This window comes from Calliphora vicina, chromosome 4 (genome assembly GCF_958450345.1).
Source record: "Calliphora vicina chromosome 4, idCalVici1.1, whole genome shotgun sequence".
NCBI lineage: Eukaryota > Metazoa > Arthropoda > Insecta > Diptera > Calliphoridae > Calliphora > Calliphora vicina.
The window spans coordinates 21,421,318-21,433,354 of record NC_088783.1 but is presented as its reverse complement, the minus strand read 5'-3'; positions in this window follow the sequence as shown (position 1 = coordinate 21,433,354).

Genomic DNA, 12,037 nt, shown 5'->3' with positions numbered 1-12,037 from the left:
GAAATCCTAAAATCCTCTAGAACATCGTCTAGGAACAAAGGATATTTAAAAAAAAAATATCTTACATTTTCCAAAGATTTTTTTGATCTGGTCCATATTAGTAAGGACCATATTAGTCAAACCCTCAATATATGTCACTATTATAAGATGATCTTCGAAAGATTCAGTAACTCTACAAGCCAAACCTGGAGAAGTAGAATGGACTGCAGGGCGTCCAAGGCTATTTGACCAAAGTTGGATGCAAAAGCAATTAAAATACTAATTGTGTTCGATGGATTTCTAAAGTCTTTAGTACTTAGAAGTGATAACCGGTCACTGCACAATTGGAGCCTTCATTGGAAAATGGCATAGTGGCACACACCAATTTTGTGCGAGAATATTTGAGGAGCTAGAAACAGTAGAACACATTTTGTGTAATATTCCTAAATTACAGGGTATCAGACTAAAATAGCTAGGAGATAGATTCCACGATTAACTAGGGGATATAGCTAGATTGTTTACCTTTTTTCCCCTGTTCAGGTCCATAGGTAGCAAAGCGTTCAAAATTCAAGGAAACAATCAACTACAAAAATGTACCTAAGATCTCAATAAACAACTTTCTAGAACATATGAACTTCCTACGAATGATTCTTAACTTAATAGGTCAATATAAGTTAGTAGGAAAAAAATAAAGTAATTATGTGTTTTGGGCCATAATCTAATAAATTATTATAAACTAAAGCTTACTTTTAGGCAGCTTTAAAAAAATTATTTGGAATTGTTTAAAGTTTTTTGCGATTTTGATCTTGAAGATGAAGTTTTTTTGATTTTATGTGTTGACAATTTTTGTTCTTTATGACAAGGGCTAAAACTTTGCCTCAGAGAGTAAATCAAAATTCCAAACTGTTTGCAAGATATGAGCCTGAGAAAATTATCACTTTTTTGCAAAAATGACAAGGATTACATTTCACCTATTGGTGTATGACTTAAAAATGTGGGATTTACTATAGACGGCGTATCTTTTGTATGCTTTAAGTGTTGACTTCTATTTCAAAAACTTAGCCACTAACTTATTTTATAAAAGTTTCTATAAATAAATTTTTAATGATAAATAATAGTCTTAAAATAAGTGGACCCCCTTATTTTCTATCTCCGGTTTTTACATTTGCATACCAACAAAATTTTAGTTATGTATGAATTTACTTGGTTTAACAAGACTCAATAATACTTTTAAACTCAACACAATGGTGCTTCTAACTAAAGAAAGCCAACAAATTATAAGGAGTGAGATCGAACAAATTTTAACATACATAAATGTTAATAAAAAAGAAAACACTAAACCTACAGTTTTGATTTTTCATTTATTTGATTGCAATTATTTTACATTTTAAAAAAAATATTATTTTTATAGTTCTATAAATGCATTTTTGAACCTTTTCCGAACACCCTTCCATTAGGGTTTTTATTGAGTCAATCTCCGTTTAAAATCTACAGCACTTTTGGACACCTTTATTGTGCTCTCCAATTTTTTTTTAACAAGAGCCCAATATCTCTTTACTGGTATTATCTCCAGGCAGTTTGGAGGATTTGCCTCTTTTGGTACAAATACGAAATTATTGTTCTTGTAGCACTCAAGATCTTGTTTACCATAGTGACAGGATGCCAAATCGGGCCAAAAATAAGTGGACTTAAGAAGTCTTATGAATGGAAGTATCCTCTTTTGTAAACATTCTTTGAAGTAAATTTCGATATTTATAGAGCCCTTTTGTAACAAATGTTTAGCATCTTTTGCTTCAACCATGCCAAGAAATTTTTGAGAAAATTTTCTGATTTTGGGTCCTAAACTTTTCTACAACATTCCCTCGAGTATCAGCAACATAAAAATATTCAGCCGAAAGCTGGGACAAATTTTCCAAAAAAAAATTTTATTTCAATTTCCGTGCTCTGTCTTTAGCCTCTAAATTTTTAGCAGAGTTGCTGTCAGGCACTTTTTGAGTAGTGTATTTTTATACCCTTCGCCATGAGTTGCAATTTCTACATTTTTCATTTCCGACCCCACAAAGTATATATATTCTAAATCGTTATAGATAGCGAAGTCGAGATAGCCATGTTGAAATCTACTTTCCGTAGCCCCTAAATAACTTACAAACATGATTCATACATCAATATATTGGGAATTCTTATGGCTCGGTTGCTACCGACAACCGAAAAATCGGCCCACAAATGGCTGAGATATAAGGAAAAAAACCGGGACAACCTCGATTTTTGCCCTATTTTTGATCTATATCTGGATTACTAAATCATTAATATAGACAATATGGATATCTAATGATAGATATTTCAAAGTCCATTGCAACGATGTAGATTGTAAGTTGAAACTACAATCGGTCAAAATCGGGAAACAAAATTTTAACCCGAATTTTTTTCATCAAAAAAAATTTTTTTTTTCATAAATTCTTTTTTCAAAAAAAAAAAATCTTTAAAAATTAAAAAAAAAAAATTGGAAAAAACTTCTTTAAAAACTTGTTAAACCTGCATTGGCTTTAACTTTTCGTACCAAATAGTGCGAATATTGACCTAACCAAACTGCTTTCCTACCGGAAGTGTTGGGAGCTCTTTTGAAAATGCTTTCTATTTACTGGCTTTAGAAACATCATGTGGACAATTCCTTTTACATGAACCAGGCTTCCTATCAACGGACAAGTTCTCCCGATACTGTTTAATAACATTGGAATCAGTTTGATGGCAGAGCTTTGATTGTTTGGCACCAAGTTGGGTTTTGTTGAAAATATTTGTTAAGTTTTGTACGCTCTCTTTCTCGATATCACTCCTTAGTTAAAAAGAAGAATTTAATTAAAATTTAAGCTTCTTTATAACAGTTTTCAATTGAAAAAAATAGGGTGAGCTAATTTTCAAATTTAATATAAATTCTGAAACATTTTCTTAATATTTCGTCCCATTATGCTCTCAACAACTTTTTTAGCTAAACTCTTTTTTGCAATTTGTATAATCTACAAGATTTTACACAAGTATCTCTGTGCACTTGTATTTATGTAGGCTACATTTTGTCCCAGTTTTCATTTTCATTAAAGCATAATAAAATGTTAAATCCCTCATTCATTTATTCGTTCGCTACTTCATATTTTTTTTTTTGCATTTTTTGTTTTTATGCTGCTTAATTAAAATAATAAACATTAACCAAACTTTTTTACCAGCTCCATTATGGGAATATTTTTATAAATACACGTATAATGAATGAAAAGGTTTATAGGTTACAAGGCAGAAAGGGAAAGGAATTCATTTCAAATAAAAATTCCAATGTGGTAGCTACTAAATAACTCAACAAAATCAGTTCATAACTAGCTGGGATTTCAATTTATAAACGAAAACTTAAGAAATGTATGCAAAGATGAAGCTGGATGATATGTTAGAGGCATTGATGTTTGCAATGATTTGTGAGAAATGCGATAATTCGGACCCTTGTGTGTTTCGAAACCTAATATACCGAGCCACTTTCACAATACAATTGGATCTTCACTGCCACACATCCCGGGTTTCAAACGACCAACGATTGTCAACTCAGTTTTTTTCCACAGGAAAAAACTCAGCACATCAGTCAAACTATTACAACCACCAAGCAACTCTTTAACTCTTTTGATTTTCCAATAAACTCCTTCAAACTCCTGCCTCAGTATTGAAAAGTTTACATGACCATTAAAAAGTTGTACAACAAAAATGTACATAGAGAAAGCGACATTGTATGCGAAAGTAAAAATAATGTTAAAATAATTTTATTTAATTTTTTTTTATTTATTTTTTGTATAATCTATAAAAAGAATGAATGAAAAGACCTGAATTTGTATTAAAATGGGGGAGTTTATTTAATGTTTCATTTTTTTTTTGTTGTAAGGTCATGTTAAGTAGTAAACCTGAATGAAGAACTTGATACAGTTTTATTAAATCTTTGAGGGCGGACAATAAAATGCAACAGGTTTAATTGTACTTACAGAAAAACAGAAACAAAAAAAATTAAAAGGATTTAAAATGATTTTAATGCAGAAAAATGTATTTGTGGTTTGTTATATGGATAAAATTGAAAATAAAGAATGTCACGTATGATTGATATTTAATTTGTAAAAAAATATATAAATAAATATTACTCATACGTATTAAGGAAAGGCGAAGGGATTTAATTGTATTATTTAAATATTAACAGAGTAAAAACGTTATTAACAGTTAGGTTAAATAAATGTACACTTTTTTATTTAATTAACAACAATATCAAAAATCTTAATTACACTAGGCTACACCAAAAATATGCAGGCTTTCTTATAAGGACTGAGATCGAAAAAACCCAAACACACGTTTTTCCTTAAAACTTTAATCCAAGTATTATTTGATGTTATTTATTTTTTTTTATCAATTTACCTTTGTAAATCATGTCAGTTATTATGTTTAATGTCAATTATGTTCATTTGTTGTTAATCTAATTAAAATGTGTGACGAGAAAAAAGTGAGTAACAAAATTATTAAATACTAGCTGACCCGGTGCGCTTCGCCACCCCAATTAGAAGATTGAAATAGTACTATTAAGTCTCCCTTTGTGAATCTGATTGTAAATGTCTAATTTCAATTTTAAAGTTGTATAGCCTTTCCTATATTATCAACTAATTTTGTTTCTGTAACAATTAATATTTAAAAATTATCACAAAACCGAAAAAAAACGAAACCGCGGTTTTGAAATTCTTCGGTTTTTTGGAAACTCTAGGTCCGTTATTATAGTAAATTTAAAAAAGTACCTATGAGAACAAAGGAAAAGTACCAAGAAGTATGGCCTTGAATTTTCACTCACTTGGGACCATAGACGCCTATAAGCTTAATTTCATGGTTTTAGGTTAATTGGTGAAGAAATTACAAAAAGTCGAATAAAGAAAAAGTACCAAAAAGTCTATCTCTAGAATTCTCACTCACTTAAGACCATATATGCTAAATATCATGTTTCTAAGTTCATTGTTATAGAAAATTCAAAAAAGTACCATTAAAATAAAGAAAAAGTGCCAAAAAGTCTCCCCCTAGAATTCTCACTCACTTTAGAACATATACGATTAATTTCATATTTTTATGACCATTATTACAGAAAATTCAAAAAATTACAGCTACAATATATAAAAAGTACCAAAAATCAGGCACTTGTCGATTCCCACTCACTCCGGTCCATATAAGCTTTATTTCATGTTTCTAGGTTCATTGGTAAAGAAATTACAAAAAGTACCATTCTAATAAAGAAAAAGTACCAAAAAGTCTCCCCTACAATTTTCACTGACTTAGGACCGAGTATGCTTAATTTCATGTTTCTAAGTCCATTGATATACAAAATTAAAAAAAAGTACCATTATAATAAAGAAAAAGTACCATTAAGTATCCGCTTGAATTTTTACTCAAATAGGACCATATACGCTTAATTACATATTTCTAGGTCCATTATTATAGAAAATTTAAAAAGTACCATTATAATATAGAAAAAGTACCAAAAAACAGTCACTTGTAGATGTCCACCAACTCTGGCCCATGTAAGCTTTATTTCATGTTTCTAGGTTCATTGGTGAAGAAATTACAAAAAGTACCATTCGATTAAATAAAAAGTACCAAAAAGTCTACCCCTAAAATTCACACTCACTTAGGACCATATATGCTTAATTTCATGTTTCTAAGTCCATTGTCATATAAAATTCAAAAAGTACCATTAGATGAATAAAAAAGTACCTATAGTTCAGTTCTCACATTTTGGTACCTAAATATTGTACACTATTCCTAACACAAACTTCACTCAGATACATATCAGCTAACTTTAATGTCGATAAGTGAAATAATTTAAAATATTAAAAAAATCTGTCTTAATGTGCCCAAGAAAAAATATGTTTTAAAAAAAGTACCAAACTGTTTACCCGGTTTTGGCCCAATATACACCTTGGCACTCGAGTTCCAAATAACACCCTGTTAGTTAATTTTTGTACGCATCCAGGAACCAATGTTAAAAAATTATCAACATTGGCTTAATAATTTCAATAAAATGTATTTTACCGATTTTATCCCCTTTTTGGTACATTTTTTATCCCCATTGCTTCGGTAAAATTTAACTCAAATAAATTTCTGTATTGTGGTGGGAGCTCATAATAAAATATTCTATATTCGATTCGAATTATAGAAAAACATATTTTATGAAAAGGTACCAAAAATAAACACAATTTTTATCCCTTAAGGGTTCGAATTTCCAAAAAGTACCAAACTTATATTTTTTATTTTTTGTTAGTTAAAGAATACGATTTAAAATTTGTTTCTATGTTTATTGGTTTAAAAGATACATAGGGTGCAAAAAAAGTACCAAAATACAGTTTTTACCCGTTTTCTCCCCTAAAAGTTTCGAATTTCCAAAAAGTACGAAACACCTGTCAGCTTATTTTTTAAATGGAGTAACATGCTATTTTAAGTTTTTTTGTATCTTTATTAGTTTTGAAGATATAAGGTTACCGAATTTACCCGTTTTTACCCTTTTTTACCCCCTAAACGTTCGAATTTCCAAAAATCCCTTCTTATCGGATCGTTTTGGGGAGGGAGGAACCCACAGTTAAAATTTCGTGATTCTAGCTTCAGCCGTTTGGGCTGTGCGATGATGAATCAGTCAGTCATTCAGTCAGTCAGTCAGTCAGTCAGTCAGTCAGTCAGTAACGTTACTCTTTTATATATATATATTTTCAACAAAACCCAACTTGGTCCTACAAAAAGTTAGTCAAACAATCAAAGGTCTGCCGTCAAACTGTTTCAAATGTTATTAAACAGTATTGGCAGAACTTGTCCGTTGATAGAAAACCTAGTTCATGTAGAAGGAATGGTACACATGATGTTTCTAAAGCCAATAAATGGAAATCATTTTCAAATGAGCTCCCAACACATCCGGTAGGAAAACAGTGCGATTAGCTCGGACTATTTGGTACGAAAAGTTAAAGCTAATGCAGGTTTAAAAACATACAAGGCTAAAAAAGTTTCTGGCAGGAACTCTGCTAAAAATTTAGAGGCTAAATACAGAGCACGCAAACTGAAGTCAAATTTTATAAAAAAAAATATACCTGCTGCATAATGCTGTTTCCGGGTCAATGTTTTATGTTGCTGATGCTCTAATTTTCCCAAAAATTTCTTGGTTTGGCAAGCAATATGCAGTTGCGGCAAAAGAAGCCAAATATTGGTTACAAAGGGCTCTATAAATACTAAGACATTCAATCGATTAACCGTTAATCGGTTAACCGATTAATTTTGGTTGGTTAACTGTTCGAATAATTTAAAATAGACGATTTTAAAACAACAAATAAACCGATTAATTTGTGTCTATTAACCGAAATTTCTTTTTTTTGCACTTTAACATATTTTTTGTAATTCAAATACAAATGTCAAAGTAAAATTACATATTTTTCAAACATCCAAGAAATGTAGGTATAACAACTTGCATATTTAATTTAGATGTATTTGTCGGAGGAGGACATGATAATAGACCAAACAGGGACATTATTGAAACGAGTATTTTATCAGAACTTATTGAAATTACATCTACACATCTACAATCAGCGACAGAGTTTTTTCCAAGTCAATTTTTATTAAATTATTTTTTGGTTGAATTGTTATTTACACCCTACACCACCACAGTGGGAAGGGTACTATGCGTTTGTGCATATGTTTGTAACGCCCAAAAGTCTAAAACCCACCTAAAAGTATACCAATCGACTTAGAATCACTTTCTGAGTCGATTAAACGATGTCCGTCCGTCCATCTGTCCATGTAAACCTTGTGCGCAAAGTACAGGTCGCAATTTTGAAGATATTCCGATCAAATTTGTTACATATATATATTTTTTCGGCCTAGGGACCAAGCCTATTGAAATTTGCTGAAATCGGTTCATTATTTCACCTAGTCCCCATACAAATATCCTCCCGAAATTGGACTTTATCGGTCATAAATGTTTAATTTATATATGTATTTCCACAAATTCCGCTTCAAATAAGTTTTATATATACAAAATTCATGTCACCAAATTTTGTTACGATCGGTCCATATTTAGTCATAGCTCCCATATAGACCCGCTTCCGAAAATCACTTTAACGTGCATAAATCTCTTAAAAATGTTGGTATACACACAAAATAACTTTCATAGAGACATTAATCACAAGATCTAATTTCATGGTAATCGGTCCATAATTGGCCATAGCTCCCATATAAGGCCCACTTCCGAAAATCACTCACGAATATAAATTATTGATATTTTGAAAGAAAAATGTTCTTGCTCATTTACCTAATGTACGGTATTCTTACTTGTTTTTTATGTTTTTGTTCTTTTATTAATAAAATACTTTAAATAAGTACTCAAAATTCGAAACATTTCTTGGATGTTTGAAAAATATGTAATTTTACTTTGACATTTGTATTTGAATTACAAAATATATGTTAAAGTGCGGTGACGATCACAATTGACCGTAATGCAAACATTGGCTTAATTTTTGCAAACCACACCAAACGGTGTGGATGTAATGCAGTCTGTAGGGTCTATTATGGATTGATTTGACTTCATATGCGACCATTTTGTTTATTAACTAAACAATTTTGCGATATATCAGTCGTCTATAAGTTGCGCAAATCAATCAAAAATTTTCCAAGTACGAGTAAATCTGGACAATGTTGTTCAAGTTTTTGGACTTCAAAGATATTTTAAGTTGAAATTTTTAAAAGGGATGAATTGAATTTTGAAAAACTGAAAACCTCGTTTCAGTAAAATTATTTGAGGTTTATAACGTATTAATTTAAACTAATTATTTTTAATAATTTTACTTATAAATTAAAAAAAAACTTAAATTTTTTGGAAAATTTACAAAAGGACCTTTATATTCTTGGATCCAGCTCACCAAATATTTACGCCAGTACAAAAATTTAGAGAAAGTAGCTTAGAATGAATAAACATTGTATTTTATTCGGGAACATCCGTAACTTTTTTTGTGGTTACATATCTAATGTACATAGTTGAACATAAATAACACAGTGCAATACTCAAAAATATAACCATATACGGACACCACCACGTGATAAAAGATCAAAAAAAACACCCGTGTTTCCCAGTTTTGCCGCAGGTCATGCCATTTTTTTAGGGGCTCCCAAAGATTTGGGACCTCGGTGTCATTTTTGCAAAAAAAATATAATTTTCTCAGTCCCATATCTTGCAAACAGTTCTCAATTTTGGTTTACTCTCTGAGCCCTTGTCATAGAGAACAAAAATTGTTAACATATAAAATCAAAAAAACTTCATCTTCAAGATCAAAATTGCAAAAAACTTTAAAAAACTCGATTTTTTACCTTTTTCACCTATTCCGGTCCATAAGTAGCAAACCGTTAAAAATTCAAGGAAACAATCAACTACAAAAATGTATCTAAGATCGCAATAAACAACTTTCTAGAACATATGAACTTCCTAGGAATGATTCTTAACACCGTTTAGGTAGGTCAATATAAGCTAGTGAGAAAAAAACTAAACCATAAACTATTAAATTATTATAAACTAAACCATACTTTTAGGCAGCTTTAAAAAAAAAGAAATATTTCTAAATTTATTTCGAATTTTTTTAAGCTTTTTTGCGATTTTGATCTTGAAGATGAAGTTTTTTTGATTTTATATGTTCACAATTTTTGTTCTTTATGAGGCTACACTTTTCCTCAAAGAGTAAATTAAAATTCCGAACTGTTTGCAAGATATAAGCCTGAGAAAATGATAAGTTTTTTGCAAAAATTACACCGAGACCACAAAACTTTGGGGGCCCATATAAAAAGTGTATGACTTTGGGCAAAACTGGGAGACAATTGTCTTTTTTTGGTTTTTTATCACGTACTGGTGTCCGTATATGGTTATATTTCCATGACTTAAAAAATTTTAATACCACATATGATTGATATCTAATTTGTAATAATAAATATTACTTATACGTATAGATGTGAAGGCAAAGGGATTTAATTGTATGTATTATTTAAATATTTTTTATTTAATTTAAAGCAAAATGAAAAATCTTAATTATCATACCTGATCTCTAGCTAAATTTAAATGTTTTATACATTTATTTTAACAAATTATTTAAACTACACATATTCTATTTTAACCAGTTAAATATCTCTATGAAATATTTTCCAGCTTTAATTCCCAGATTATTTTCATAATTGTGCGTTTGTATTTAATTCCTTTTAATTTGAAAATTACTACGTACATATATGAAGAAGGAAAGATAAACGATTATAAGCAGGAAGAAGGTAAGTAAGAAATATAAACAGCTGTTTCCTTCATTAAAAATATCTGTTACTTATGAAATTCAACACGCGTTTAAGATTATCCTCATGAGTTTTTTTTTACAGTAAAAAAATTAAAAAAAAGAATATAAATGAAAAAATTAAAGAATATTTTTAGGAAAATGAAACAACAAGCATACAAAAATATGTCACATGTTTATGGATATGGTCTATAAACTTTATTTTTAAATTGAAGATTAAAGAAATTGATGATACAAGAAAATAATTCAGAGTTTTGTTTGTTCATCTGGATTTTAATGTACAGCATTTCTATATAAAATCTGAGAGAAGAGACTTTCTAATGTCAGTACTTACTTGGGTTTTGTATAAACATATTAATAAATACATGTATTTTTTAAAAGAAATATTTAATATGAAATAAACTTTCTCTCATACATACTGGTAATTTAAGAAACTATTAAAACCAAAAACCATAAAAGCTCATATAACCCGTATAGTGTTTCATACTTATGTTGAAAAAAATTAAGAAATCATTTTAAAACTTTGAGGTGTTGTATGTATAAAAAAAAACACTGGGAAAAATGGGAAAATCGGAAATGGCAAGAAGCTAAGGCATCTACGAGAGTGACTGTGATATGTACATTAGAGTTCGTTTGAGTCCAGGTCACTTCATTTGTTTTTCGGGTATCACCATTTTTCTGAAGGTTTTTGCGTAAATAAAAATAATGGAGTCTATTTTTTTGGAAAATTTTCACTCCTTGTGGTGATCCAACGCTCTTAAAAACGCGCATTTTGAGCACATTTTTCTGTAGAGCAAAAACGGTTGAATATGTTGCAAATATGATTGCACCAGTCGAATCTGCATCAAAAATTAATACTATGTTAAAAATTTTGATAAGTTACCTAAATTTTTATATGAAATATTGCTATAATATTCCTAATTTACAGTATTGTTATATATTTCGGGAATAGCCGGGTACCCGGGAAATTAAAAACCCTTGTCATACATTACTAATATGACATCAAATAATTTTAAAAAGTTTTTATTTCCGTAGATCAATTGGTTCAATATAGTCGTGACTTAAATATATAGACAGATGGATGGTAAAACAATTTTTGCAGAGTGTATTTTCACTTTAATGTTTATTAAAATTTCATAGTTACCTACATAAAAATACACAAACATGCATATGCAAAACATTTATTGTGTGTATACATACTATCCATTGGGGAAATAATGCAGTTAAGTAGCCTTCCAAAAGGCCTTATTTTGCTGAAACAATACCTCTCAGTGCCATTGCAAAGTTATATATTTCTTATTTTCAATGAACAAAGCCATTCTTATAAAGAAGATCAATAAGAAGCCATTAAAAAAAGAGAGTAAGATCGCAAAGGATCTTTTTTATATTGAAATGAGTATCAAATCTCTTAGAATGTTTAAACAAAAAATTAGGCCTAGATATTAAAGTCCTTAATCTAATTCCAGCTGAGAGCTTTTGCTGTTTTTATTGTTTTGGTATACCTAAAAAATAGAAATGTATGAGTATCTGTGAGCTAGTATGTGTGTGTGTGTTTGTTCATGTATACATGTTGACAAACTCATCAAACTTGTAAGCTAACAAAGAGAGGGCAGAGGGAGAAGAAAAACAATAAATGCAAACACAGAATCGAGGGAAAGAATTTTAAATGCTCACGGGTTTAACAATTCAGACATTAGCATTTAGGTTTA